At 38.9% G+C, this 26071-nt stretch overlaps 1 long non-coding RNA gene across 1 annotated transcript in view; it reads right to left on the bottom strand.

Moving 5' to 3' along the window:
* The window catches only part of LOC103475154 (uncharacterized), a 32227-nt gene extending 13043 nt beyond the window's left edge, over positions 1 to 19184 (bottom strand). Inside the window, exons 1-2 of the long non-coding RNA XR_535303.3 lie at positions 18732 to 19184; positions 18348 to 18389 (exon numbers count right to left, since the gene is read on the bottom strand). This is a non-coding gene — a long non-coding RNA (uncharacterized LOC103475154). The remainder of the gene's footprint in view (positions 1 to 18347; positions 18390 to 18731) is intronic.
* Positions 19185 to 26071: the final 6887 nt, after the last annotated feature.

Below are 26071 nucleotides of genomic sequence, written 5' to 3'. Positions count from 1 at the left end.
ACTCCGAGTGTAGCAGCTCACTTCGGTTAGAGCAACGGTTTCTATAAACATAGACGCTTTCTGCGGCAAAAAATCTACATTTCTGACCAAAAAGATCAATTATGGGATTGAGGAAGAACATTCTTCTCTAAGTCTTCTAAAAAATTGGAGGAAATTTTTTAGATTAAATTAAAATATACCTTTAACATGGAAAATTTACCCACTACTAGCTGGTGGCATTTGTAGCTAGCTAAATTTAAACTAGCTACAATAAGATCAGTAATAAGATTGAGAAATAAAATCTTCTACTGTGGTTTGACTCAAAAAGTCTTCTAAAATTTTGTAGGGAAAGTTTAGACTAAATTAAAATAACATGGAAAATTTACACACTACCAGCAAATAGCATTAATATCTCGCTAAATTTCTAGATAAAATAACTAGTGGCATCAGTAATAGGATTGAGGAAGCAAGTTTTTTTCTGTGGTTTGACTCGAAAATTTCAAATATAATAACAATAGGCCTTCGCAGCGCTTAGCTGCTTGGACCTAATTAAAATATACATTTAATATACATCTGTCAAATTTACACTCTAGAAGCTAGTAGCATCTGTAGCTAGCTACATTTCTAAATACAGTGTTAGAAAGATCAGTAATAATATTTTTTTCTGTGGTTTGACTTGAAAATTTTAGATGAAATAAAAATATTTTTAGTATTCCTATGTGTAAAATTTACTAGCTAGTAGCATTTGTGTAAATCACATGTGAACATCACGTACCACATGAATATACACGTGGTTCACACAAATTTTCACATGTGAACAATGTGAAACACGTCAAAGCACATGAACACGTGTGATTTTGGAATGTTTCGAGGTAAAACCCCATGTGATTCACATGTGTTCACATGTGTATCACATATTCAATATGTGATTAAGCCTGTCGCGATAAACGATAAATCAATTAATCGCACGATAAATTAAACTTATCGACCTCATTTTAATTATCGGCTTTATCGTCTCTTCCTGCCTTTTTTCTTTCTGTTGATGACACTGAATGAAAAAAGGCTCAGCTCCGGTGCTCTTTCTTAGTGTAATGTCCAGCGCAGGCTACACAAGTTGTCGGCGGACCCATTTTCAAAACCTGACAGAAATCCTAGGTATAACGGTTCGATCGGGTTCGTCGTGCCGTGTGGTGTCCAGCCACATGGGCACAAAATAATGGCTACACGTCCAGTTAACTAATTTTAAAACCAGGCATTAATCAATGCTTTACTAGAATCTACATGTGATGCATGTGGCTATAGAGTCAGCGTAAAGTCCTGACGGAATGAAAATCATTATAACCTATTTATGTTACGTTAACGAAGAACAGCTGAAAACTTACCGGGTTTATTAACTGCGGTAGCAATTTGGCTCCAGTTCCTCCTCGTGTCATTTCTATATTCTTTGCACGAAACATTGAATAAACATTAATGTTGTTTCTACATATCATCTCTGATGTCCGCTGGACTTCGGGTTGCGCCTTGTCAGCTGTTTGGGATTCCCCTCCGTAATTTCCCCTCCGAAAGCAGGAGGAGAATCTGCGCTTTCTGATTGGCTACCTGTCACATTCAACGGGCTGCATTGACGCTTCCAGTCGGGGGAAATCCCTGATTTAGATCCGAGCGGCCACGACGATCTACCGTAACACACTTCAGGATGATCGGTTACGAAATCACCAGCGACCAACGTTCTAAGATTGTCATATGGAGAAAATAGGGGCAAAAAAATGGAGTAGTATGAACGACTGCATTAGGTAGTTGGATGTTCCCATCTTCTCTATTTAAATCTAGTGATTACTGAAGGCCAGTACAGACTTCATAATCTGCACTCTTTTTGTTGAATGCAGTATTTAGTTCCACTTTGGCTTTATGTTGTTTAGTTTTTATTCAAGTACGTTTTTTGTTAATGGAGACTGAGAATCCATTTTATTTTTGTTTTTGGTTGTTTTGTTTACTTAACATAACACTGGAACTGATAAACTTTCATTTGAAAATAAAGTGTATCTATCAGGAAATCGCATGTATTATTAGTCATTTCCATTAAATCAGTGTCAAAAGATCTTGAAACAATATTATCGTTTATCGCAATAATTTTTTAGACAATTAATCGCTCTGCAAAATTTGTTATCGTGACAGGCCTATATGTGATACACATTTAACATGTGTATCACATACATGTGATACACATGTATGTGTATCACATGTGTATCACATGTGATACGCATGTGATACACATGATATACATGTGTCACATACATGTATGTGATACATGTATGTGACACATACATGTATCACATACATGTGATACATGTATGTGATACATGTATCACATGTATCACATACATGTGATACACAAGAAAACGTGTGAAACATGGGTACTACATGTGAAGGGGAAGTGGTACCCCTTTACATGGGTATCACACATGTGAAATCCATGTGAAAACAATGCAATCACATGGGTTTTTACCACAAAATGTTCCAAAATCACGTGCTTTTACATGTGTACCACATATTCTAAATGAAGATATACACGTGAATACATGTTTTTACCACGAAATGTTCCAAAATCACACTTATACATGTGCTTTTACATGTGTTTCACATGTATATCACATATTCTATATCCAGATACACATGTGAACACATAGGGTCCATGTGTTTTTACCACGAAATGTTCCAAAATCTCACGTATAAATGTGCTTTTACATGTGAAAATTTGCCTGAACCACATGTACAGGTTTCATGGTTTTCACATGTGACTTTCACATGTGAATTTTTTGTAAGGGCGCCGCCCTTCAACTAAAGTGCTGCAGCTAAATTTTGAGCCGTGTTGTCGCTGAGCCGTCGGGTTGTTGATGAATATATAAATTTTTTTCACACTAAGTTCTTTCAGCCAGTGAAACTAAAAATAGCCCCTTATGAACCCTGGTTGTTTATTTGTTCTGCCCTGTAGTTTTTCCCCGTTGAGCAATCAGAGGGCTTTTTGAGTCACGGCGGTTTGGTAGTGACCCGCCACGGTAACCAGAACCCTTCTGAGATTTTGACCCACTCGCGTACGGAGGGAGGCGTGGGAGAGGAGAGACGACGGCGAGTGGAGGCAGCGCGCTCGGTAAATAAGACGTTTGATTCATGCAGCGGATGTTTTGAGGGAAACAGACCCGAGAATGTAGCGGCGCTAACTTTAGGTCTTTTCCCTCTGTTTTCAGGGGAGGAAATGAACCGAACCGGACCCGTTCTGTTTGCCTTGCGCTGGACCCTCGCTGCATCTGGAGCAGGACACTTCCTCCATTGATGCACTTCAGTTTACGTCTTTCTCTGCATCCAAGACGCACCAGAACTCTCACAGAGCCGATGTTTCGGTTTCTGTTTGCACAAAATATCGCTGAAAAGATGAGGAAACACTTAAATCTGTTTGGATGTTAGCAGCACAAAATTCTGTCACATTAATGACAGAATGACACCAATCCAGATATGGTTTAGTTTTCTCTCACTTTGATGAAAATATTTGTTGGCTTTCTGAAGGAAGGATATTGAAATTCTCAATTCAAATTCCAAACTACCTGTGTCTGGCCTCTAGGGGGCAGTAACACTAAAAAATAGCTCAAAATTCAAAAATAATAAAATGTCTAGTTTCAAGAGTTTAACTTTTTCAGCCAAGAATATTAAAATGCTCAATAAAAAATGTCAAACTACCTTTATCGGCCACTAGGGGGCAGTGACACTAACCATGACACCTCAAAATTCAAAATAAGAAAATGTCGGGTTTTACAAACCACAAGAATGTTGATTTTTCAACCAAGAATATTAAAATTTTCAATAAGAAATGCCAAATTTCTTCTGACTGGCCAGTAGAGGTGATGACACTCAAATTACCCTTTACCTGCCACTAGGGGGCAGTAACACTAAAAATAGCTGGTTGAGATTCAAAAATAGGAAAATGTCTGGAAAATTAGCCATTTCAAAAACCTCCTGAATTTGAAGTTTTCAGCCAAGAATATTAAAATTCTCAATAAAACATGACAAACTACCTGCGACTGGCCAACAGGGGGCGATAGCAATAAAAATATTGGGTTTCTAAAAACAGCCAAGCGCTTAAGAAAAAACACCAAAGCAGTTTTAGATAAGTTGATGAATTTTGGTGTCTGGAAAATGAGCCATTTCAAAAACATCCAGAAAGTAACTTTTTTCAGGCAAGAATACTGAAATGTCCGTCCGTCCGTCCATCCATCCATTTTCTTCCTCTTATCCGGGGTCGGGTCACGGGGGCAGCAGCTTCAGAAGGGAGGCCCAGACTTCCCTCCACAGCCACTTCTTCCAGCTCCTCCAGGAATCCCAAGGCGTTCCCAGGCCAGCCGAGAGACTTAGTCCCTCCAGCGTGTCCTGGGTCTTCCCCGAGGCCTCCTCCCGGTGGGACGTGCCCGGAACACCTCACCAGGGAGGCGTCCAGGAGGCATCCTGACCAGATGCCCGAGCCTCAACTGGCTCCTCTCGACGTGGAGGAGCAGCGGCTCTACTCTGAGTCCCTCCCGGATGACTGAGCTTCTCTCTCTAAGGGAGAGCCCAGACACCCTGCGGAGGAAACCCATTTCAGCCGCTTGTACCCGTGACCTCGTTCTTTCGGTCATGACCCAAAGCTCATGACCATAGATGAGGGTGGGAACGTAGATCGACCGGTAAATCGAGAGCTTCGCTTTTTGGCTCAGCTCTCTCTTCACCACGACGGACCGGATACTGAAATGTTTAATTAAAAAAATAGCTACTTACCTGTGACCAGCCACTAGGGGGCAGTAACACTAAAAATAACAGTTCAAAAGCAATAAACATGGCGGAGGAAAGGAAGGAAGTAGCAAAGACTGAAGGAAACATACAAACAGGTCTGCTATGATACATTTTGCTAGATTAATTTAGAGAGTGATTAACTAATTTGTTAAGGACCTCAAGGAAGGAAGGAAGGAAGGAAGGAAGGAAGGAAGGAAGGAAGGAAGGAAGGAAGGAAGGAAGGAAGGAAGGAAGGAAGGAACAATGGAAGGATATTTAGAAGACTGCATGGAAAAACGTACTATTTAACAAGCGTTGGATCTAAACCTGGATCTCAGCGCTCCTGGAGTTGCTTTTCATCCGCGTGTTTTCTCTGATTTCTCAGCAGGAGAAGGAAACCAGCTGCGGAAAGGAAAGTGAATGAATGGTGGCGTTTATTTATTTGGTTTGGTTGACTGAAAAATTACCCGCCATGTCGCTAATTTTGTCCCGTCTGAGCAGCAGACCCCAACAGGGAGCGTGTGTGTGTGTGAAAAGTGTAAGAAACTCTGTGTAAATGACTGATTTATGCGTATTATCTATTTATGGCATGTTTGTGGGAAATTGTGTGTGTGTAGCAGAATTTCAGCAGCCACGTGTAAACTCTACGAGCGGAGCAGCTGCTCTCTGAAATGGCTCAGGAAAAGGAGAGTCTTTATCTCTCTAGATGAAATTTACTGTATGTGAAATATAGGCGAAGAAAAAGTTCCTGGTATTAAGTTGTCAGTCACACGATTATAACAGTTTTGGGGTTTTCAATGTGGTTTAGTTTTATTTCGTTGTGACTTTTTGTTTGTCTAATTTAGTTCGTTTTAATACGTTCTTTTGGTGTGTTGGTTAAATATGGTTTAGTTTTTGTGTTGCTTTGAGTTTTTCATATTAAAAAGGTGAAAGTATTGTGGTTATCGATAGTCAACACAACAATTTTAAAGAAAATTATTCAATTATTGTTGAACAACCAACTTTTGTTCAACTGTATTTAATATAAAACGTTTTGTGGACTTATGCAAAATGGAGGACATTTGTTTGTGTTTTGGGAAACAAAATCTATTTCACATCAGTTCAAAAGGCTAATTAATAAATTTAAAAACAGGAAAATTAGGAATATTATAATTTTGGTATGTTTTATATAGTTCCACTAATTACCGTTTTTGTTTATTTCACTTAAAAAATGTTTTCTCAGTTTCAGTTTTTGTAGTTTTAGTTGGTTAACTGTCATAACCCTGAATGATGTTTCCATCAGTTAGTTTTAATTAGCTGTTAGAGTGTTTGCTAGCTTTTACCAGCATTTATTTTAGTTTCTATTAACATTTAGGAGCAGAATTAAAAAATATTGTGATCATGTACACATCAAATGGAAATGAAAACAATTTTTTAAAAATTTATTCAGTTATTGTTGGCTTTTTTTCCTGCTGTGAGGACTACAGAGTGCTGAAAAAATTCATTTCACATCAATTCGAAAGGCTAATAAACACAAAAATGAAAATATCTGTAATTTCAGTGTGTTTTAGTTTTATAAAGGTTCCAGTTAGTTACCATTTTCCTCACTAGTTACCACTTTTATTTATTTCAGCTAATGAAAATGTTTTCTCAATTTAAATTTTGGTTATTTTGTTACTTTTAGTTCACTGTAATAACCTAGGAATTTACAGGAGGATGATTGACAGCGTTAAGACCCGCCTCCTGGCTCTGATTGGTTGTTTTTCTTACCAACCGTAGCAGTGGGAGGGATAGGAGATTGTTTTTATCAGATTATCTGTCTCATAACAAACTGTCACAACACGGCGACAGCTTTAATAGATATGGAAAAAAGTCGGATTTAACAAAAATAAAAGTTCCACACTGCAGCTTTAATGAGTTTCAATTAACCGTCTTCACAAGCAAACGAAGCGTTTAAATCTGCCGGCGTCATTCAACTTCAAACAGAATCCAGAGGGAGGGAGAAAAGGCAGCTGCTATCAAAGTGATAAACTGCTCATTTGAAAAAGGCTGAATTAACAGTTAACAGTTCAAATTCTCATCTAAATTTGACATTTAATCGTTGAAGAGGCGTCACATGAGGACACAAAGGTGAACAAAACCTCCAGTTCTTTATGTCAGCAGTTCTGTTGCTCTCCATCATGGATGAAAACACAAACTCATAGAAATGAAACCTCCAGCTGCGTCTCGGTGTTTCCTGAAGCATCACCGATCTCTGCAGGGAAACCAGTCGGACCAGTTGCATCCCAGCTCTGCTCTTGTTTGTTCTGAACCGGCGGCGTTCTGCTCGCTGCTGCTCACACAGCGGGATAAACCGGGCCAAGAGCTGCTGGATTTAACTCCGGCTCAAACGGCGCCACTACATCGCAGGGTTCAGTCATTCACGTCAACATGACGCTATCCGCAGAGAAAAGGGCAAAGACTGCAGAAACACAAAATCTCACCAAAGTAATTTTGATCTAGTTTCTCGAGCAAATAAACTGAATGCAAGTTAAAAGTAACTTTGTTTTGTTTTAAGTAAATTATTCCTTAGAATTGATGAAAGAGTTCGAGTTCCACTGGCAGATTAATTCATTTAAAACATTGGAAAAATGTCTTGTACATTTATCTACACATCCCCTCAACTCAACACTTACGCTGACATGTAAAAATAGCTGCAAAACTGATGCGCAATTATACGACCGTACGTCTTTGAAAAGCAGAAGTGGGACCTCCTGCACAACCACCACACATGCAGCACGTGGTTTCTGGATGGTAAGCCAACGACAAAACACTTGTCTCTTCCACTTGTCTCTGAGTGGTAAAAAAGCTCAGCTCGGGTTGCTAGGTAACGGGCTTCGCTGGGGTTGCTAGGTAACGGGCACTAGCTGCTGATTTGTGATGCTACATTCCAAAGGTTTTCGAAACGGCTCATTTTCCAGACACTAAAAAACATTAAGTTATTAATAAAAATGGTTGGGTGTTTTTTTTAAGCGGTGGGCCTGATTTTAGGTGAAGTATAAAAAGCATAAAACATGGAAAATGTTAGTTTTGAATAATAAGTTCACTTTAAATTCCAGAAATTGTTTAAACACTTTTCAGTAATTCTGCTTCAAATAAAGAACTTTATGTTTACTAGATTAATTTAAAACCTGTAGTAAACCATGGAAACCAGTGCAAAAGTTAGTCTAAAGCCTTGAGTGATGTAAATTTAGTTTCTGTCAAGATGCTTCTTATTTATCTTTCAAATGTTGACACTGAAAGGCCTGGAAATGCCTGATTTTATCTTGGTTATACGCTCGTTGGCTGGAAGCTTCATCCTGAATGAAATCACTGATCCAAACTGAGACTCAGAAGCAAGTAGGATTCAGCAAAAAGCAGCTTTCATGACAGAAACACTTTTTCTTCTGATTGGTGTAAACGATGAGGTTTACACAGAAAGCAGAACGCATTTCAGCGTGGTTGGATGTTCTGGTATAAACCAGGCGAGGAAACTAAAAACCCAGCAGGCCGTGCTAAAGAGACAAGATCTGCATCCGTGCATGGAGAGCAGCTACATAAACACTGCAAGAATATCAATCCACAAAACAAACATATGGATTTCCGCTTAAAAGAGAAGGAGAAATTTTGAGTCTGCCACAAAAGACAGCAAAAGAGGCAAAAAGATGGGAAGGGGAAACAGAAGTTATATGTGGTTAATGTTTGTATGAGTCATGCATAAGCACACCTTGCGAACACCATGAAAATCCTTACAGGTTCCTGGAAGGAATTAAAGAGGCTGACGTGAAACCAGGATGCACGGCTGCTCTGCAGGACCGGCCCCACCCAAAAGGTTCCCCAGGTCAGTGTGTTTTTATCAGGCAGCACGTCTTCAGCACTGTCTCCACATGGAGGAACGTCTCTGTGTTTACCTGCGACAGGACTAACTATTGGAATTAAAATTCAGGTACTTTCTGACCATTTTTTTGCCTTTTAGCCATTGGTGGGCATGGCTAACTAAACAGTTAGCAGCGCTAACGCTAAAGTCGTAGTCATAAACTCTGATGTCAAGGTATTTAGCGGAAACTTTTGCTAACATACTAAATTCAACCATGTTGTCATTGACACCACGTGTGAATGACAAACCTGGGCACCGCTAACTAAAAACAAGCTGTGCTAACACTAAAACACTAATCATAAACACTAGCTTTGCTCGTGCTCATGCTAATGTGCTACACCCCCATGGTATTTTGCAAAAGCTACCTGTAAGGCGCTAAATACCATGTTGATCCCACCATCTGTCAATGACACATCTAGCCAATGGTGAGCACCGCTAACTAAAAAAATAAGCTGCCTTAAAGCTAAGGCTGTAACCATAAACATTAGTTTCGCTAATGCTACACCCTCATGCTATTTGGCGGACGGTACTGCTAAAGCGCTAAATGCAACCATGTTGATACTTACTATGTGTCAATGACATACTTAAGCAGTGGTGGGCAACGCTAGCTAAAAAAATAAGCTGTTCTAACGCTGAAACACTAATCATAAACACTAGCTTTGCAAATGCTAATGCGGTATACCATTAATGTATTTAGCAGAAGTTAATCCTAAAGAGTTAAATTCAACCATCTCTCATATTTTTATTGCATAACCGATCTGAGAAGTGGCGCTTCCGCAAGTGATTCACTTCCACTCACAGCTTCACTGTTACAGTTGTTGAGTTTTGCTAACCTGGTTAGCAAAACAGGGTTTTGGTCAGAAAACACGAAGGACATCAGTAGATTTTAAACAGTTTACTGATGCATTCTGGGTAAGAATAAACATTAGCTGGGAAAGGAGAGGAAACAGAACTTCTGCACAGTCACTTCAAAATAAGAGCATGAGCTAATGGCTAACTACTTCAAATATTCTTAATAGTCAATATTCTAAACTTTAACGCAGGTGTCAAAATTTTACAAGAAAGCCAAGTAATTTAGTGCTTTAAAATTCATCAAAACAATCATTTAAAGGAAGTGTGCTAAACATTTTCAATGTTAGCAAAAATGCTAAAGCGCTAATAAAGAAAAATAGCTCAGCAATTAGCAAAAGTGTTCCCACCCTGAATTTAGTCTATAAACTACATACTTTATGCTACCAACAGTCAAACAAAACTGCTTATAATAAAAACAATCCGTAAAAATCCAGTGTAATCCACCAAGATTCTTGAGAGATTTTCAGACTTTGACATTTAAATACCTCAGTGTAGAGAACTAAATGTAAACACGCTGTAATTGGGCTGGAGGGTTTATCCTGTTTATTAAAAGTGAGGTGGAACAGCAACTAGCAGCAGATAAATAACATGTTTACGCTGATGACACTTTCATTTACACACAGCAGCATCCTCCTTAAATCAAGCTGTGGAGCTTTTTATTGAACCTTTTCAGTTAAATTCACTCTGAATTGAAAGACGACTAAATGACTTTCAGGTGGTTGTTGTGGAATGTTTTATTACACTACCACTTTAAATTTATGGCATTTTAAACTAGGATTATCTTAATTGTTTGTGATTTGTCGTAAAGAACGAATAATCTAAATAGGCGAATAAGGAACACGATTGCCACTGAATGTTTGGTAAAACTACATGTTCAGTTTGTACTGTGGAGATAAATGTATTATTTCAAAGTTAAACAGATAAACAGAAAGGTTTTCCGAAGCCAGGAGTGGAAGTAGGAAAGTCGTAGGGTTTCTCACTAACCCTGACCTTAAGATCCAATAACTGCAGAAAGTTGCTGACTTCGTCTTCCTCAGCATTCGGTGTTCCCACTCTGTGATTTAACAAGCCTACCACTTATTAGCTGAATTGCAGTTGTTCCCTTTCCACTTTCCTAACAGCTGATCGTGGAATATTCAGGAGCGAGAGCGAACTTATTGCACTGATGACATCCTGTCTCCATCTCTATCCACGTCTGGGATCCAACGATTGTCCGTTACTTTCGCCTTGAAGCTTCATTTACGGTACCTACGTCAGAAAACTGAGTACGGGTCGATCATGTTCAGGCACAAAAGTGTCTTTGAGTCATTAAATTGTGTCTGCTTTCATTCCTGCAGCTTGACAAGTTGGAATCAAACTTGTTTGCTTTTTAGCCGTTTTCATTCAGTTGCCACTTTGAAGATTTGCTCTGTGATGTTCTCCCAGGACGCCCATAAATTCTCCAAATGTTTGAAACGGTGTTTAATGTTTTCCACGTCCCAGGTTGCCCTTACCGCTGCTGTCGTCCCTCTGAGCTTCCTCCACGCTGATTTGATCTTTTTTTGGCCTTTTTACAGCTGCTCTTTGAATAAAGCTACTCACCACCCTTACGGGAAGCACACAACTCAACATCACAACTGCGCCTCTCATGCCTCCAAACCGAGCCTTTCCAAATCGGTCTTCACAGAACCTACTAATTCAGGGTCAAGTTTAGAAAATCTCTCTCTCTCGCTCTCTCCTCAGGTCGGCCTCTGCTACAAGCCGCGGCCCAGCGAAGGTGATGCTAATTATAAACCGTGAAAAGGTGGCTTTGTTGACCCACAGAGTTAGATCTTGAGGAGAAAGATGTGGGGAGGAAATTTGCGGAGATCAAGGAAGGAAAACAGAAAAAGATTATTAAGAAATTAGGTTGTCTTTGCTAAATTACCACAACCAAACCTTTTGAGTCTATAAAACATTAAGGGTGCAGTTTGGTCCGCTTTAATCAAACTCTAGTCCGTTTGTCTAGAATATGTAAAGCACTTTGAACTGCCTTGTTACTGAAATGTGTGATCCGAACAAATATGACTGATTGATTGATTGATAAAGGTTCATTTGGGGAGGTGTTGACGTGTAATTGACCAAATCAGCAAACTCTGGTCTGCCTAAAAACCTCGGTCTTGATTCGGTTAAGTGAACTCTGACGCGGTTCGAACGCAGATGTGAATGCAAGTGGACCGGAGAACGCTCAAAAAGCAGGAAGTGGACTACAGCTCAAAGCATTCTGAGTAAATACATTCAAAACAAAAGCTCTGGCAGGAGAAATGGCTTGTAGTCTTTTAACAAAAGAGGAATCCTGCAACTGCTAAAATCTGATGCTACGTCAATTCTGTTTCCATTTTGTGAAGAAGAAAGTATCGCTTGTGTCATTTTTTTCAGTCGTTCTTGGAGGAGCGCCACCACAGGAAAGGAAGGGAACAAGTTTCTCAAATGGTTTGAATCGTTTCACACAGTGCAGTGAAAATGTAACAAATGTTGCTGAATCAAGCCGAGTCTACTGGACTATCAGGTGTGAAAATACCCTTAAAAGAAAGAAGATTCCTGAATCAGAACTTTCAGCTCAGTCTAATTTTGATCTGAGATCCTTCAAGATGTCTTTCTCTGTTGCCAGGGATATCTTTGAAAATCCTAACATGATTTAAAACTTCAACAAGTTGCAAAAGAGACTGAAAATGGAGCAAGAGAGGGTCTATGAAAGGAGAGAAATTCCCTGGCCTGGGCCTGTATGCCGGCGGATGGGCGGCGTTCTCTCTGGCCCATGAAAGGTGTGATTGTCCGACAGCTTCCACGAGCCAGGAAAGTTCCCCCAGCAGCGGTCGACGGCCCCTCTATCTGCCAGGAACGGAGAGAAACCCAGTGCCGGTTATGTCAGATACCATCATGGTACCGAACGAGGAGGAGGAAGAGCAATGGCGGGATGTAAAAAAGCTGCTTTTCAATGAGCGCTGCAAATACTACAGAGGTACAGTCAAACACACATAATGGTATTGGAGGACAGTGGAGCCTGAAATCGGCCTTGTCGACCTGGAGCGTCTGAATGAAAAGAAGGCCAGCTCTCAGCGTGTTTATTTTGACAGGGGAGAGCGAAGTGGGAGGGGCGACAGGTCTACAGAGGGACACAGAAATGAAGAAATGAGAAGGAAAGGAAGAAAGACCCCGAGAGGAGAAGATATTTAAGATTCGGACATTCCTCCACGTTCAAAAACAAAGTGCCAGTCTGGCCTGACAAATTGCTTTTCCTTTCTCTGTGTTATTCAGGAGACTTGAAACGGCCAGGATGAGGAGTACGAATTCAGGCTCTGCTGGCTTTGGGTTCATGAGCCGATGATTTTAGAGCAGATGGGAGACGTTAGGAGCTGTGAGCTCAAACACGACTGTTACGTTAATTGGTCTCTCTAAATTACTGTCCGCACGGTCATTGTCCTGTGACAAATGGTTTGGTTTGGTGGCACATCCAAGATGTAATCCGCCCAATGAACGCCAAAGATCGGCACCAGACTCCCTGAGACCGTGCAAGGACCGGCAGGTAGAGACAGAGGACGGATGGATATATTCACACCTAATAGTCTGGTAGACTCGGTTCTATTGGCGACCAAAATTGTAACATTTGTTCCACAGTTTTATTGTTTTATTATAATAAACCTAAAAAAAACAATGTGTTTTCAACATGCAGACTGGAAGGAGAAGGTTTGGTGAACAGGTCTAACATTTATCTAATTAAGAATAGCACTGTACATTTAGGGTGCTTTAAAACCTGATTGTCCAGTAGATTCGGTTGGATTGGGGACCAAAAGTTGCAATATTTGTTACATTTTCAGCTGCCATGATTTGGTTTCTCTTTGCACTGAGTCAAACCAACCAAGTCTTTTGAGAAACCTGTTCCCCTCCTGGCCTGTGGGGGCACTGCACCAAGAGCTACTGAAGAAAACGACACAAAAACCTCTGAAGACACTGAGCGCAGCTTCCTTGTTCACAAAAGGCAAACCAAGATAGAGATAGATTTTAGATGTTGTAGGATTTGTCTTTTGTCTTTGCTAAAAGACCATGAACCATTATTTCTCCTGCTAGCGCTAGAATCTTGCGTTTGTTTCGGTTGTATTTACCCAGAATTCCCTGCATCATAGTTCTCTTCCTGCCTTTGGAATGTTCTCCGATCTGATTGGTATTCACATATGCCGAGAACGAGGTTTGTAGGCGGACCAGAGTTCACTTTACTGGTCCGCATCAGAGTTTGATTATGCATTCAAACCTCCCCAAACAAACCGGACTTTCTACGCAAACGAACCAGAGTTTAATTGAACTCAGTCAAGCAGGGTTGGTGGTAATGCAGCCCTAAATGCATTTTTGGCAGGAAATAGAGGGTACACCTCCTTTCAATTCTAGGGTTGTACATTCAAAAACACCTAACAGATAAATTGATACTGTTGTAATTAAATAAAGGTAAAACCTGGAGATGGTACAACTCCTGATTCAGTTGCTTGTAGAACCATCTATAGCACCAATGACTCTATAGCAGTCACGTTTACTCTGGTTTAATTGCTTCTGAATATCTATCTCAGTGTGCCATATCAATAAGGGTTTGGACTTTGACTGGGCCACTGGGCCTTCTGATATGTTTACTATCAATGTCCCGTTACTCACCAGTCTGTTGGACGAACGGATTCATGTTTGATTCGTGAATACTTCCTGTAAGGCAGTCTATGCGATACATGAGATTTATGTAAAACTACTTAAAATAACCAGAGATGTGACTCAAGACAGGTTTCATTAGTATCATGATGTATTATGTAGCATAATAGCATCATGAGCTATATCGACTGATAAAAAGTGCTTATATTATGACACGTTTTTCAGCCTTAATATCATTGTATTCTCTCAAAATATGTTCCGACTGGTCTTATGAATGAAAAAGGCTCCACTGAATTCCAGAAATAAATACATCAAACTGTGCGAATGCAAATGTATGGTATATGTCATGGCTGCCACTCCAGAGTAGGAAGTGGTCACAGCATACCTACTTCCAGAAATTAGACTCCGGCACAGCTGCAATGTGACAAATGTTGGGTTGGAAAGTTTGGTTTTCTCCAAGCATTGCACTCTCCATTCTCTCCAACTATCCATTGGACATTACTCCAAAAGTCTTCGTTCTGGTTAATTCAAGAGTAAGGCGCCTTTCTCACTGAAACACAACAAATAAGATCTGAAATGTGCCGTACAAAATGAAAAGAAACTCGTTAGGATGTACTGGAACAATACATCCAGGCTCACAAGTGTCTCTGAAACTAATAAAGTCCTTGGTCTCTTTGTGAAGTTAAACTCTTTAAATCCAACAGACTGAACTCTTCACAGCATTTTTCTGATTTCCTACGGTGTCTGCACTGGACCAAACTGAGCAGCAGTGTGTTTTTTCAGACTTACGCAAAAATAATCGCTGCTTGTCCGCATGAGCGTGAGAGGTTGTCGGCCTCTCCTCAAGGAGCCTCGTTCAAACACACACACGCACACACACACACACACACACACACACACACACACACACACACGTGAACAGAGTCTGGAGCCAGAGGACATAGTAGCACTCATTCATCCTCTGGCTGCAGCTGCCTCCCCCTCCATCCTTCTACCGCTGGTCTTCAAACCTTTTTCATCCCTCCACCTTCCCACCGTGTCCATTTTAGGTTCTGGGACGGTACAAAAACAGTCTTTTGGATGAACAGTCGAGTTGGATGTGTGCTCGTCACACCAATTTGCCCAGAAACACACCAGCACAAGCCAAGCCCTCGTAATCTGTCCAATCTGTCGCCACAGACCTACCCTGGTGACTTTCTAGTTTCCAGCTGCAGCTCACCAAACAGTGACGAAGATGCATCGTGTTGTCAGAGTTTGATCTACTGCAACCCAATCACTTTCACTGTTCTGACTGCTTCTCCTTGCTTTGATTTGTCTCCTTCTCTGCCTTGAGTCTGCTACAATCCAACTCTTGCTTGTCTAGAAGGTCCGGTTCATTTGGGGAGGTGTGAACGTGAACTTGAACTCTGATTTGAACCAAAAACATGAATTCTAGTCCGCTTTCAAATCTCGGTCTCGGTTTGGCTGAAGTGAGCTCTAGTGCAGTTCAAATATATGTGAACATCAAGCAAACCAGACACTGGAAGCGGACTATAGCGCAGGGCATTCTGGGTAAATATAACCAAAACAAACTTGCTGGTTTAGCACTAGTGGTAGAAATGACTCATGGTCTTTTACAACCGCTACAACCGCTAAAATCTGACGCCACTCCAATTCTGTTTACATTTTGCGAAGAAGGAAGTTCATGTCATGTCTTTGGAGAGATTTTCGTGTCGTTTCTTTCAGTGGTTTTTGGTGCAGCGCCCCCACAGGCGAGGGGGTGAGCACGTTTTTCATTTAGTTTAGACTGCTTGACTCAGGTGTTGAATTCTGAAACATTAGCGGCGCTGTTCTCAGTCAGTTGCTATGGCAACAAGACTGTAAGGAGCGCAGCCGAGAAAGAGAGGAAATGGAAACATATGTGCAGTTTTGAGCTAAACTTTGACAGTTTTATTTTACTTTATTTTTCCCTTTGCTGTGGTGCATTCCACTAAATTAATAGCACCCACATCTCCAGGTTTCATGTTAGCATAATTGTTAATAGAAAAAAGTGTCTTTTTGTCTGGTGCGAGCACTTTCAAGTAGTAATCCATGCCTTTATCACAACTCGGTTGGATTATTGCAATTCCTTATACATTGGTGTAAGCCAGTCCTCTCTGTCTCGTCTTCAGCTGGTCCAGAATGCTGCTGCACGGCTTTTAATTGGATCGCGGAAGAGAGAACATGATACCCCTATTTTATCCTCTCTGCACTGGTTACCTGTCCATTTTAGAGTCCATTTTAAAATTCTTTTATTTGTTTTTAAATCTTTAAATGGCCTTGCCCCCTCCTATCTTTCTGAGCTGCTACATGTACATTGCCCTTCTCGAGCTCTCAGATCAGTGAGTCAACTGTACCTGGAGGTGCCGAGGACTTTGAGGAAGCTCAGAGGGGACAGGGCGTTTGCTGTGGCAGCTCCCAAACTTTGGAACTCTTTGCCAATGTCTGTAAAACAGGCCACTTCTCTGGCAACTTTTAAATCTGCTCTTAAGACTCACCTTTTTCGGCTTTGATTCAGTTTGAGCTGCTGTTACTTTTAGTTACTTTATTGTTTTTAGATTACTTATTGTGATATTTATTATGACTGCATATTTGTGTATGTTCTTGTATTGCATTGTGTGTCTTCATTTTAAGTGATTGTTTTTTTTGGTGTTAGTGTGCTTTTAATTTTTATTTCACTTGTTTTAATTATGTGGCTGTACAGCACTTTGGTCAGTGGAACTGTTTTAAAGTGCTATATAAATAAACTTGGCTTGGCTCCAGCATTTTGTGCATGTGTCAAATTTTCACAACGTCTCTATACACCAAACTGACTCCTTAATTCAAATGGGTTGCCCTTTTTTTTTTTTTTACAATACTGTATGTCTTTTAAAAATTAAGTGACTCCATTATTTGAACTGCTGACTCCTTTAAGCAAAACCAAGGATTCCCCTGCGGAAGTGGGGCCACTGTTCGTTTGACGCCTGGCATTCAAAACGGGAACATTTCAGTTCATGCAACTGAATTTATCACTGCTCTGAAGCAAATTCAGGTTGAATTCATGTTCACTGTCATTATTAGAACCAAATCAATTTCCATGTCGCCAGGAAAATAAGTTTTCAGTCACATCTGACTGGTCTTTTCCAGACAGATGGTGGTCTTTTCTCACGTGTGGCTGTTAATTTAAAAGTCCCGGTAGCACAATGGGTAGGTGGAGGGCCACTAATCTGGCCCAGCTGGATGCTGCTGAGGTGTTTTACTGGATGTGAGTGTTTGTTGCTGTTAATTGGTCCTGGCTGGGGGGTGGCTGCGATTGGAGGCTGTGGAAAAACAAATGAGCTACAGTAACAAGTCAGTGAAAGTGAGCAGGACCTTCATTCCTCTGTAGCATGTAAACCAAAGGTCATCAGTCATCCATTGTCTCAGGAAGCTGATTGCTGGCTGTCACTGACTTCGTCTTAGATTTCTATGCAGTCTCTGCTGCTAAATGAACGCTAAAGGGAAATGTTTTAATACATGGAATCTCTTTATGTAGATCCTTGAAGTATAAATTTTATTTCTGTTTAAGTAAAACCAACAAATTTAAAAATGTTGACTACAAACTTAATTACATTTAATTAATTTGATTGTGCAAGTTAAGTTGAGCAACTTTCAAATTTATTGTAACAACTTAGATTACTTAAGGCAGAATAACTACAGTTTTATTGCAGTAAAATAAATATGAATAATCTTAGTATTCCTGATGCCTTCTAGACATGTCCTTTAAATACTTGGAGCTTTTTTTATTTACTCTGTGGGTGGCATATTTTATCACTCTTTTTAATATGACACACTTCACTTCAAGGGTTTGAAGGCTTATTTTTAATAGAGCAGCTTCACAAAACATAGTTTATAAAGTTTTACTAATAACATCCTGGCTGCTCACTCTTTTCGAATCCTTTTGTAAATACATATAATTTTGTTCTATAATTAGCGCCATACATTATTCCCACCACTATAGTAATCTTTTGATATTTTTAAATGTTAAATTAACTTGTCAAACATTTTAATATAAATCATAAAAAGTAAAGCAATTATAGATTGTTTGCATGCAATTTAATAAACGAAAAATAATGTAAACAGTTTTGCTGTGAACCAGAATTTCAAAATTTAAAAAAATGAAATTATAAACTTTTAAAAACAAGCAGAAACAACTACTGACCTGTTTTTTGTAGCAGAATGAGGAACTTTCTCCCTGTCAAACCTACAGAAAAAGACGTTATTTAAAAAAAAAAACACTTTAACGGGCATAATGATGTACACTTAACAGACACGTGTTTATGACATTTTTTTACTATAAATGCCCATCTTTAAAATGCATATTGTAAATGTTTGTGCTATAAATCAAAAACGTAATAAAGTAGCTAACAGGCAGAAGCTAACCGAACGGATTAGCTTCCGCCTGTTAGCAGCTAACAGTTAGCTGCTCTACAGTTAGCATGTTTACTTAGCTTTTATTAACTATTCTCATGTATTAAATAATTAACCGGACTCTGTTTAACATAATCGATCGACTTCAAACAAAGCAATGGAAAATAACGATTACCTGTTGTTAAAGCCTCCGATAAAGTCCAGAGACCATAGACATAATATAGAGTAGACCCCACATTGGCTGCAGGAAATACGGCGGCCATCTTGGAGCGGTAGTCCCTCCTACTTTGCTCAACCAAAACAGCAGAAGATGCCTCAGTACTGAGGGATATTGTTGTTCGGATCGATGGACTATTGATGTGAGGGCTTCACAAACAACATTTCACAAGTAAGATGGACATATTATTGTGTATATTTTGTGATTAGAATATTATTTTATGTATTTATGTCCACCGGCGAGATACCAGCTAATATTAGCTACAGTGCTTGGTGTAATATGGGTTCAGCCCCGCTATGAAGGCTAACTGAGATTCTGTAAATCTAAAAAAAATCAATTATTCTCTAACATTGACTTAGATTATCTGACACAAGAGCCTACATTAGAAATGAAACAATATAACACATATTATAAAACTTATATTATGTGTTATAACATTCACCACCAAAGTTTACACAGGTGGTAAAGACTTATTTATATGTAATTCTTTCACTAGTAAGATACATCCCGAATCTTCGGTTTTTGTTTTGAAGGTTTCCTAAAGACACGATCTGAGGAAGAAGAGGGGGATATCTATAAAGAGAGACAGATTCACTGTAGCACGGATGAATCTCGTATCAGATTTTGGACTCAATCTCAGCTGCTGAATCTCTGAAGCTAGAAGTCGTCGGCTGAAAAACATATACATATATCCATACATACATACATACATACATACATACATACATACATACATACATACATACATACATTATTTACTTGTGTCATTATTGATCATTATTTATTTGTGTTTGTATAGTTATATAAATATGTATTGATATTACTAAATAATAAATTATGAACGGCTGTGTGCTTTGTAATATGCCCATCATACATCAATATCAGAATATTCCATCCCTATTCTATTGTTATAGCCACTAAGCATATTTAAATATACTGAACTATTGTTTATAAATGTAGCTTTGATAGATGTTTGAATATGGTTTCCAGTAACAAAAAAGAGTGTTATGATCAATTAAATGCGCTGATACGTCATTTTGCCTGCTAAACACATAAGCTGAGTGGAGTGGTGGACCGCTCCAAGATGGCCGCCCTAAATCTCGTCAGAGCGGTCCATGAGGCGTCTATCCTTATATTATGTCTATGCCAGGGACGAAGACTTAAAAGGGAGTCGTTCCTCTCCACTGTTGCCACACGCATGCTCAATATGAGGGATTGCTCAGAAATGTCAAAATTGCGCAATCATATATTCGATGGAAACAAAGCTAACATAATCCTGATGTTCCAAGTCATCGTGTAACTAAATTCGCTTCACACAAAGACATATAAGCAGCTGCATGAGGGGACATCTTGAGTTTTCTTTGTCCAACAATAAGAGACAGAGCGGCCATTTGCTTTTGTTTTCTTGGTCCAGTGTCATCTGTTTGATATTTTCCATCAGTTATGTTATGACACGAGAAGTATTCAGATCACATATTATATTTGCACGCCCTGACACTGAGAGCAGTCATCTTAAATTACCTGTACACCTGTTCCCGCCCACAGACAGACAGGTGCATAAGGAGCTCCACACCTGTACAGACACCAGCTTCACATTCAATTGTTGACTTTTTCTTTTGTTTTTGTCGCATTCAAGACCTTAATTGTGTACAAATTGTTAAATTCACAGCCTTCTATTACTGAATAATGTTTTTTTATGACTCGGGTTTATCGATTAGTTGCAGCAGTTGCTGTGGAAATCCTTTTCTCACAGCGTATCTGCAGACTCAAACCTTCTGCTTTTGCCTCTCTGTTAATTTTATCTCCTCTCTATTGCAGGCCACAACTGCAGCTGTTATATTGCCGCTGCTTACATGTGTGTGTGTGTGTGTGTGTGTGTGTGTGTGTGTGTGTGTGTGTGTGTGTGTGCGTGTGTGTGTTTGTGGATCCAGCTGTACACACACAGCTAATGAACTAAGTTCCTGGATGCAGTTTTCACAGTGGTGTGACTGTCTCAGAGACTCCGGGCGATGGATTCGGTTTTACTCCGTCCTGATTTGAAGCTGCAAAGAAAAGTTTCTTAATTCTTAAATCATATTGTTACAGTTGTAGTTTCCACCTGGTCAGGAAATAAACAAACACAAATGTTAACAGGGTATCACACTGCAAACATTTCTGTCTAGTTTTTAGTGCAAATATCTTAGTACACCTGAAGTCAAAACTAACGTACTTTTCAGCAAGATGTAAAACAAGACCTGAATATTAATTTAAAAAAGCATTATTGACATTTTCTTTTTATTTACAGCAAGAAATAAGTTAAGATTATAAGTGAAAAAACAAAATCTCTATTCAAGAATTATTGCAAATCTTGCTGAAAAGTTACTTGTAAGTTAGTTTTGTGTTTTTGCAGTTTATTCGCACTAGCACTGCAAAAACACAAAACCTTACCAAGTATTTTTAGGCTAGTTTCTGGTGAAAACACTTTAGTTCTCTTTAAATGAGACAAAACTAATTAACACGTAACTTTTCTGTAAGTTATATAAACTTGTCTTAAATCAATTCCTTAAAATTCATGAAAACTTTCAGATTATTTCATTTAAAACAAGCAATTTTTCTCATGCGTGTAAAATAATCTGTCAGTGGCACAATTTATTTTAATCAATAGTCAAGAATTATTTAATTAAAACAACTAGCAATCCAGTTCTAGTTCCAGATTATTTCACGTTTGACATGAGGAAATTGCCTAATAATCTCAGTGGAACTAGAACTGCGTTGCTAGGTTACGGGTTGGGCTTGGCTGGGGTTGCTAGGTAACGGCGCAGTGGAACTAGAACATTTCATTAACATTAAGGAATTATTAAACAAATGGCTATATCCTGCTGAAAAGTTACTTGAAAGTTAGATTTGTCTTAATTCAAATGTACAAAGGTATTCACACTGAACACACGACAAAAATACTTTCTGAGATTTAAAAATTTCGCACTGAAATAGCAGCAAGAAAAAAAACTTTTAGTGCAGTTTATCCAGCCGAGTTCTGGCTTCAAGGCACCAGAGTGAAAATTAAAAAATTGGAGATTTGAAAAGAGTTCATCTTTTCAGAGATGGGATTGTGTAGAGTAGTAATCAGTATCTTACAGAGACATGAACTTAAGTCGCTTTAGGCTTGACTAGAAGAAATCAAACAATGACGTGGAAATAAATTCTAGTTGCTTAAAAATACTTGATCTCTTACATTAAACAGAAATAATTAAAAAATGTGTTTGTGGTGAAATCTGGACTCAGACCTGAACATTCAGAGCCACATAAAAATGGTTACAAAGTCGGCCTTCTATCACCTGCAGAACATTTCCAGGATTAGAGGACAAATGTCTCAGAAAGATCTAGAGAAACTCGTCCATGTGTTTCTCTTTAGTCGCATTGATCACTGCAGACTAACAAACCAATCAGAAAGCTTAAAATGCTGCTGGTAGTTTATCAATCACTGAACGGCTTAAAGATCTGCTGCTGTTGTATAAACCTTCCAGACCTGTCAGGTCTTCTGGTTTATGGTTCTGCTCTGCACCAGCAGAACCAGAACCAAAACATGGAGAAGCAGAATTCAGTTCCATAAATCTGGAACAAACTTCCAGAAAACTAAAAAACATCCGAAACACTGAGGGCTAACCCGTCTACAGCTGCTTTTTAATTAATAATAACTGGAACATTTGTTAATTCTGGTCTATATTACAACTTTTCATCACTTCTCTTCGTTCTGGCTTTGTCTTGTCATGTTAAATCAACTTAAACTTGTTTTTAAATCAGTTAATATACGTTTTATGAAATTCACATTTCTTAACAAAACACAGCAAGATTTCAAACGGAGATTCTCTGCTGCACACAAAGATCAGATCTGATTCGCTGTAAATATTTGCAGCAAACAGTCAGAGTGATGAGGCTATTTAAAGAAGTATTGAACCTAGTCGCTGTATTAATATTTGATGTTTCTTTTGGGATTATTTAGTTTTCACTTGTCTCTCCGAAGACGCCGTTACTTGGCTGTTCATGCTCGTCTCTGCATCATTTTATGTTGGCTTCAAATTTGGTTCAACATTTTAGTTGAGACCTGATGAAAAAAATATGTTATATTGTTTACGGTTTTTGGTTCATCTAACAGCAAATATCCACATTTCTTTGCATTTTTTGGGGTCTTAATTTTAAAATCATCTGCACAAAAATACATACGTTTAAGCAAAGATGGTGGACATTTTGTAACCATTAGATAAAAGGAAAAGTCATTTCTGCAGCCAACATATGTGGAATTGTTTAATAAATGTACATATGTGCATTAAATATAATTTCTTTAAGCCAATAAACATAAAACCCAAAGAATCATTGCTCCCTTGACAAACTAAGTTGGTCATTAAAAAAAGGTTTGCATTTGTGGAAACATCATTATGTTAATTTTATTATTATTATTATTATTATTATTATTATTATTATTATTATTATTATTATCTGACTGAAAGATGAAGTAATGCTTTTCATTTTTCTCAGAGGACATTTGATTTTTTTTATTATTCTTTTTTTAAATGTCCAAATGAACTTTCATAACTTTTTTGTTGTTTTGGTAAAGAAACGAGCCCACAGCATCACTCCGCCATGTTTGTTTGACCATAAAATTAATCACAGTCCTTCTACGGTAATTAAAATAAAAGAGTAAGTGGGGGAGCCAGAGTTTGATTTTATACTAATTTTCTTAAAGCTGCAGGATGTAGCATTTATTAAAATAATTTTTTTACACATTTGTTGAAACGATCGATCTCCTCCACCTTCTTAGTCACTATTGTCGTGAAGAAGCACCAAAAACAGCCAATCAGAGCCAGGAGGCGGGGCTTAGCGCTGTCAATTAATCTCATGTACTCCCTGCTAAGTGTGCTAATGACGAAGAAACTACTTACTGTACAAGAAAAATGTTTAGCAGCCGTCGTTAGCAGTCGTGCTAAATAGCATTAGCATTCATGACCAGCTATCAGAGAGCGCAGGTTGATTGACAGCGCTAAAACCCGCCTCCTGACTCTGATCGGTTGTTTCTGGTCTCATACCAAACTCTCTTGACATAGAGACAGCTTCAACAAGTACATAAAATATATATATTTTTTATAAAAGCTACACACTTTGCTTTAATGTAGAATTTTATTTTTGAATTTATTTGAAGTCTTTTAACACATCTTTAGCAGCAGAACTATTAAAATCCTGTCGATTTCACCCATTCGCAAGCATTTCTTTGACTTTACAAACTGAATGTATTTGTGTATCACACACACACACGCACACACACACACACACACGCACACACACACACACACACACACACACACAGACATACCAATGAGCACGTTGTGGACAACGTGGGGTCGGTATCTGTTCCTGACGGCATTCTGACATGCAGACTGAAGAATCAAACCTTTCACATTCCAGTCGGTGCCTCCTGACTCACAGCCGACCCCTGGAATAAAATAATCAATTTGTTGTTACGGCAACTGTACAATCATGCCAAAAGGACATAGCTTCTGTGAAGGTGTGTTGTTCCTCCAGTTGGCTACTTTAATATATTCTTCCAACAAACATTCAGACATGGATTTATGACACGCAGCCACCCACAAAGAGGTGTTTTCATTTGCACTTAATGGGATAATTGTTTATGAAGGTAAACCTTCATGAAAGCAAATCATTAAAGTAGTAGCAGAGTAGCAAAGGTTCTGTATTACCAAGATAAATGGTTCATAAATTCTCTGGTTTTCAATTGTTGCCTGACCATTTAAAAGTAATTTAAAGTGGACCTGGGTGGGTTTAAAGGTGTTTTCTTTTTTGCACATTAGAGTAAATTGAAAATAAATATTTCCTATTTACCCATAAGTTTCCAAAGGTCCTGCTTGAACATTAGCTAGGTTGGTGAGAGTAACTGCTGACATCGATGCAGGCAGAAAAATAGAGCAAATTTTATATAACAACTGTAAAGTCAAAGTGCCTGAAAGAAAAAGAGGGAAAGCAAGTACAAACAGTGACACGTATTGCTAACTATAAAGTTAGCTTTGTTAACCCTCAAGCCCAAATCGTAACTAACGCTAAGGGCTACCAACATGGTGCTTAGCAAAAGCTAATGCTAAAGTACTGTAAACATACCAAAAACACATAATCTTAAGTAATTTTTGTCCAGTTTCTAGTGCAAATTTCTTAGTACAATTCAAATAAGACAAACCAATAAAAAAGTAACTTTTCAGCAAAAAATAGGAGTTTATTTTTAATCAATAATTTCTTTATACTGAGGAAAAAGTTCTAGTTCCATTGATGGATTATTTCATTTATAGAAATTTCCCCCATGTTATAAGAAAAATAATGTGTCAGTTGAACTAGGTTGCTAGGTTACGAGCTGGGCTTAGCTGGGGTTGCTAGGTAACGGCGCACTGGAACATTCTATCAGTAGAACTAAAACTTGCTCATCCAATATTAAGGAATTATTGACTTAAAACAAGCTCCTATAGCTAGCCAAAAAGTTACTTTTAAACTATTTTTGTCTTAATGCAAGTGTACGAAGATGTTCCCACTAGAAACTAGACCAAAATTACTTGACAAGATTTTGGTTTTGCAGTGTACAACATTTTAGTTTTACAGTTAACAGCCATTATAAGTGTAAAAGGGTGTCCGACCACAAATTAGCAAGGTGTTTCTAATATGTGCAATACAGGGTTGTTGCAACTTATACTGCAAAAACACAAAATCTTACCAAGTAATTTTGGTCTAGTATCTTGTGCAAATGTCTTAGTTCACTTGAAATAAGACAAGCTACCTTAAAAGTAGCTCTTCAGCTAGTTATAGGAGCTTGTTTAAGCCTATAGACAGAGCCTGTGTGTCTCTGTCTATATGTCCAGATTATGTGTTGTAGGGCCTGAGATTTACAGCAGGCTGTCCCTTCAATTCAACTGGTGTTGTCCTAAAGTCTAGCCGGTAGCGCACACAGGCAGTCCGACCCAACACATGCCTCCCAGATGTTGGCCAGCATTCCTGAAGGCCTCATCACACTTCCGGGCCTTTTATGCCTCCTCACACCCTCCTGGTACCGTCACAGTCCACTTGTGGGTCGGCTAATTTACAGCAGCGATGGAGAAATGTGACCTCTGTGTTTTCTGATCTGAAATTGTGGCGGTTTTTATGAGAGCAGTTGCCCAGGGCAGCATCAGAAAGGGGATGAGGACAAATGGCTGCTCCATAGGAAATGAGTGGAGAAGGACTTTTCAAACTTAAAACAAAATGGCTTCCTTTTAGCCTTCCTGAATATAAAA

This window comes from Poecilia reticulata, chromosome 13 (genome assembly GCF_904066995.2).
Source record: "Poecilia reticulata chromosome 13, P_reticulata-male-v2, whole genome shotgun sequence".
Taxonomy (NCBI): Eukaryota; Metazoa; Chordata; class Actinopteri; order Cyprinodontiformes; family Poeciliidae; genus Poecilia; species Poecilia reticulata.
The sequence above is the reverse complement of the archived record's forward strand: the minus strand, read 5'-3'. Positions and strand labels throughout refer to the sequence as shown.